Genomic DNA, 6636 nt, shown 5'->3' with positions numbered 1-6636 from the left:
TCTTGATGATGATGGGTCTCTTCAAGAAATATTTGACAGACTTGAGGGACTAAGACTCCTCCTCTTTATATCGGGTCTACCCATCAGGACCCTAAAGTGAAATTCGTTTCTTTAGCTGATTTGAATTGTAAAGTGCTTTTATTAGGTTAGGTCTGAATGTAAATAGATCCAATATTATTTTAACTTTATTTTATGTCACCTTAATAAAAATTCTAACAATCTCCCACTTGGCATAATATAAAATAAAACAATTGTAAGTATATCCAAAATACAACATTGGATCATAAAAGAAGTTTCATTCGAATGCACTCTAATAAACATACCCAACAATATATATTTAAAATTCATCATTTATACTTACTTTAAGAAAACTTATTGATATAGATCATGGCGGTTATATACATCAAATGATATATTCCCTTCCATGCATCATACTATCAATAAATTCACTTAAATAAGTCTTATATGATAAAGAATATAAATAGTCCCACTCTAATGTCAATACGACAAAATCTTTTATTTTACACATAAATGTTAACAAATAAAATAGAAGAAGATAAACAATCATCCATTATGAGATCTCGATTGTATCAATTACATCATCAATTATTTCATGAAATAAGACGCATACTCATTACATGCCCTAAGAAAACTTTAGGTGCCAAGGCTTTAGTCATGGGGTCAACAATCATGTCAGAACCATTGACAAAACTAATTGATACAAGATGATTGTGAATACTTTCTTGTATAGAAAGGTATTTAATATCAATGTCTTTGTTAGCACTAGTAGACTTACTATAATTGGAGAAAAATACTGCAGAAGAATTGTCACAATGTAAACTTAATGGTTTGGAGATGGAATCCACAATTTTAAGTGCAGTGATAAACTTTCTTAACCATAATGCATGTGAGGATGCTTCATGACAACCAATAAACTCGGCTTCCATAGTAGAGGTAGCCACAATATGTTGTTTAGAGCTTTTCCATGAATCTACCTCACTTGCAAGCAAGAAAACATATCCCAATGTGGATTTTCTATTATCCAAACAACCAACAAAGTTTGCATTTGTATAACCAATCACTTTCAAGTGATCAATTTTTCCATAAGTGAGCTTGAAATCTTTAGTTCCTTGAAGGTATCTCATTTTTTTTTATTGTTTTTCAATGTTATATTCCTGGATTGCTTTGATATCTCGCAAGTAATCCCATAACAAAACTAATATCAGGACATGTGCAAACTTGAGCATATATTATGCTCTCAAGGGCGACAACATATGGAATAGTCTTTATTTCCTGCTTCTCAATCTCGTTTTGTGGACACTGATGGGAACTAAATTTATAACTTTTAAAGATTGACACTTCACATGATAAGCAACTGGACATGTTAAACATTTTTAAGATCTTAGCAATATAGGTTCTTTGAGATAAACCAAGTAGTCTTTTAGTTCTATCATGATGAATTTCAATGCCAATAACACATGATGCGTTCCTCATATCTTTCATATCGAAATGATTGGAAAGAAAATTCTTAGTCTCACTTAGAAGACACAAACCATTTGTAGCAAGTAACATATCATTCACATATAGAATAAAAAATATAAACTTGCTCCCACTGACCTTTAGGTATATACATTTATCAACAATGTTCTCACTAAACCCAAAGGACAAAATGACTTCATTAAATTTCAAGTACCACTGACGAGAAGCCTGTCTAAGCCCATATATGAATTTCTTTAATTTGCATACTAAAATTTCATTTTCTTTCATTTCAAGACCTTTAGGTTGCACCATGTATACTTCTTCATCTATATTCCCATTCAAAAAAGTTGTTTTTACATCCATTTGATGTAACTCTAAATTATAGTAGGCCACTAGTGCCATAATAATTTTGAATGAATCTTTTCTAGAAACATGCGAAAATGTTTCTCTATAATCAATGCCATCCTTTTGAGTGATTCCTTTTGCTATAAGGCTGGCCTTGTACCTTTCTACATTACCTTTGGGATCACGTTTGGTCTTGAAAATCCATTTACAACCAACTGGTTTATATCCCTTAGGTAATGTAACAAGTTCCCAAACTTCATTCTTTTGCATGGATTCAATCTCCTCATTCATGACATTCAACCATAAATCAGATTTTTCACTTTCAATGGCTTCTATGAATGAGAATAGATCATAATCAGTACCAACATCATAATCACGCTCTTGCAAATATATAATATAGTCATTTAAAACAACAGGTCTCCTAATCCTCTAAGACCTTCTAGGTGCAGGAGTATGGACTATATTATCAGTATCATCATGCGTGTTATTTTGCAGTGATACATGATCAACATCTACCTCTACAGTGGGTAATGTGGTATAGTCTGACTGTTGATCTATCATATCATGATCAATGGGTTCAGACCTCACATATGTCATAGAGGTAGTATGTAAAGGATCCCTAACTTCCTCAAATTCCACATTACGTGTAATACTATACATACTCCCACTATTTTTATCATTCTCAATAAACTTAGCAGTGCTTGTTTCAACAATCTTAATGGTGTATGATGAACTATAAAATCTATACCCTTTTAACCATTCTGAACACCCAATAAAATAACAAGTAATAGTTCTTGGGTCCAATTTCTTTTCTTGTGGATTATATAATCTAGCCTCTGCTTGACAACCCCAAATATGCATATGCCTCAAACTAAGTTTCTTTCCTGTCTATAACTCGAAAGGAGTTTTGGTAACAAAATTACTAAGAACTCGGTTGAGGATATACATAGCAATTTTAAGGCCTTATTCCACAAATTTAAGGGTAAGGATGAATTGCTCATCATACTTCTTACCATATCCATGAGAGTACGATTTTGCCTTTCAGCCACACCATTTTGTTGAGGTTTTTCTGGCATGGTGTATTGAGGTTATATGCCTTTCTCTTCAAGGAATCTAGCAAAAGGTCCAAGAATACGACCCAATTGACCATGTCTACCATAATATTCTTCACCCTTGTCAGATCTCGCAACTTTGATTTTCTTATTCAATTTATTTTCTACCAAGTTTTTGTAAATTTTAAATGTTTTCAAGAACTCAAATTTTTTATGTAATAAGAAAACAAAACCATGACGTGAGAAAACATCAATGAATGTGATAAAGTATTGCTCTCCACTTATACATTGTGGAAATGGACCACAAATGTCAGTGTGAACCAATTCTAAGAGTTCTTCACGTCTACAACCTTGTTTATTCTGGGTCTTGGTTTGTTTTCCTTTTATACAATCAATACAAGTGTCAAAATCAGTGAAATCAAGATTAGGTAATATTCTATTTTTCACCAATCTTAACATTCTTGCTTTCGTTATGTGACCCATTTTTTTATGCCATAGCATTGAGGAACTCTCATCAATCAAGCAACACTTAACACCAATATTCACATTCAAAGTAAAAACTTTATTAGAGAATGAGCAATTTGCATTTAATTTATAAAGATCATCACATAAAATTCTAGTACCTACTAAAACAGAATTCTTAAACAAGCTAAACTTTAAGTTTCCAAAATTGACCGAATAACCCATTACATCAAGTTCTGATAATGAAATCAAATTTCAGGATACTGATGGAACATAAAAAATGTTATAAAGATCTAAATAATATCCAGTATCAAGATAATGCCTACAAGTCCCTACAACGTTGACTTTAGATTTGGTCAGATTGCCCATTAAGATGGAGGATTCACTCTCATTTGGTTTTCTGTTAGAAATAAATGCCTGCAAAGAATTTGTAACGTGAATAGCAGCACCAGAATCTATCCACCAAGAATTAGAGGATGCATTCATAAAATTGGTTTCAAAACAAACACATAAAAGAAAATTACCTCTTTTCTCAAACCATTTTTTGCGCTTTAGACAGTCCACCTTAAAGTGTCCCTTTTTATGATAGAATTGACACCTGTCATCCAACTTTCTCTCCTCTTGCCCTTTCTTTGGTTGAAATTTCTTTTCTTTTCCTTTCCTAGACTTATACTGCTTTGATGATGGAGATAAATTGACAACCAGCGATCCTTCCTGTTTCAATCTCTCTTCTTCTTGCACACATATGGACATCAATTCATTCAAAGTCCATGTTTCCTTATGTGTGCTATAAGATATTTTAAACTTCAAAAACTGTGATGGAAGAGAGTTGAGTACAAATATAACTAGAAAAGATTCAAAGAATGTCATCCCCAATGCTTTAAGTTTCTCAGTTATGTCAGACATCTCCATAATGTGTTTTCGTACTCCACTGATACCATCCTATTTCATGGAGGTCAATTTATTAGTGAGCATTCCTGCCATTGCTTTGTCTGATCCACTAAATTGTTGTTTAATGGAATCAAGATATTATTTAGCACTCTCATTATCAGGAATACAACCCTTGATATTCTTTGCTATTGAACTCTTGATTACCATTAAAGACAGTCTATTAGAATGCTCACACTTTTTAAATCTGACTTTTTCTTCATCTGCACTTTTATCAGTAGTGTCATTAAATTTTTCAGTTCGTAGAGCTAAATCAAGATCTAAACAACCCAAAGTGATGAGAAGTTGCTCATGTCAATCATTATAATTTGATCCATTTAGTGCAGGAATATGGGATAAATGAGAATGCAGGGAACCCTAATTCATAGCTGAACAATCAAAGTTAAGCTCACATTATTGTCATGATGCAGATAAATCATTATGTGCAATTCTAATAATCATTAATATAATCACAACTAATCATCCATAATTACATGAATATAAATTATGAACAATGTTAATAATGCTATGATAATGTCATCAATATTTAATAATTGATTAAAATACTTAAAGGCGAAGGCATCTCTCTTTTAAGATAAGATTTTTCGTGTTAAGTAATTTTCAATCGATTATTAAATTTCAAGTGATATATCGAATTATAGTTACTTTTGAGCGAAACAACAATTCAACACTCTAATGCAATTTTCATTTCAAGAGAGATATTCAAAATTCTCACCAAAATTAACAACCCTATATATTAACACATTTTAGACCCTTCAGAACAACTAGAATAGTGAAAATAAAATAGGATTGGTAAATACAAAATTGCCAACAATTAGTAGTCACAAGTATTTCATGTACCTTTAAACAAAGTAAGAGCATGAGTATTTAGTCCAAAATCGTGATCCAATTATGAGATCCATCAATAACAACTTTAAGTCTTTAACTGGGTCTTATTTAGGATCCATTCATGCTGAAATCAGTATACGAATCTTGTTAAATCATGACCCGAATCCACCTTATAACATAACATTTCATGAATACGGGTAACAATGGCAATTAGAGAAGTCATAAAGACGTGAGGGCAAAATAGTCAATCATGAGGAGGCAAAACAGTTAATCCCAATAAAGTAGGGTCATTCAGTTTCTTCTCCAGTTTTCTCTCTACATGCACACGGTAATTAAGGGAGTGGAAGAAAATGCCCAACTGGCTGACGTCACCATTTGTAACTACAACAATGCAGTTACCATCGATAGATGGTTGCCACCATCCTACCCTCTTTACACGACCACCGGTGAATGGCGTCCAACATCCGATGTCCATAATAGTTGTTGGTGAAGGTGGGTGGTCCGACAACACCATTGCTTCCTCATCAACAATTAGGATCAACAAGGGATTCAAGGCCAAATACATCCCTCTGGATCTGATTTGGTTCACAACAATATCACTCCTACGATCAGTTGAGCAGGACGATGGCAACTCTAATGGTTGCGTATTGGCATTCATTTTTTGTAACTCAAATACAACCGTTTGAGAGTGAATTTTAACAAGGCAAACACACTGTAAATGCCCTCCATCTTATACCATGTTATTGCTATGAACTAAAAAAACATGAAACCCTTGCAGCCGATTCAACAAGGCAAGCACATTGTAAATGCCTTCCATCTTGGATGATGATGTATGGAACAAGGCAAGCACACTGTAAATGCCCTTCTAAATCGATTGGACAATACATGCGATTCAACCTTTTTACATGACTAATACAGTGGCCATATCCATTATTTGTCATTAGTGAATCGCTAAACAGTCGGTCTTTAATCCATTGTTGTCAATGGCTATAATCATTTAATAATCTCAAATAAGAAGATCATCAACGTGAGCCAAGATACTAACATGTGGCTTTGATACCATTTGTTAGATTTTGAGCAACAGAAGCGTACATGAATCCATGTCGATGATCACTCTGTGCTGCCTTTTATGTGATAGACGATAATCCAGCTTTCATACGCTCAAGATTCACATAGTAGGAAACACGATCTATCATAGATTGTGTGAGTACAAAGTCTTCTCTACGCTGTATTTTTTCCTCTCATTCTTGATGATGATGGGTCTCTTCAAGAAATATTTGACAGACTTGAGGGGCTAAGACTCCTCCTCTTTATATCGGGTCTACTCATCAAGACCCTAAAGTGAAATATGTTTCTTTACCCGATTTGAATTGTAAAGTGCTTTTATTAGGTTGAGTCTGAATGTAAATAGATCCAATATTATTTTAAGTTTATTTTATGCTACCTGAAAATGGCAGATCTGGGTCATTAGGAATCAAGTAGTTCACAATGATGAGGTATAGTCTTGTTTCTCGTATGCAGA

The sequence above is a fragment of the Nuphar pumila genome, chromosome 2, assembly GCF_984573655.1.
Source record: "Nuphar pumila chromosome 2, dmNupPumi1.hap1.1, whole genome shotgun sequence".
NCBI lineage: Eukaryota > Viridiplantae > Streptophyta > Magnoliopsida > Nymphaeales > Nymphaeaceae > Nuphar > Nuphar pumila.
This window is presented reverse-complemented; position numbering follows the sequence as displayed.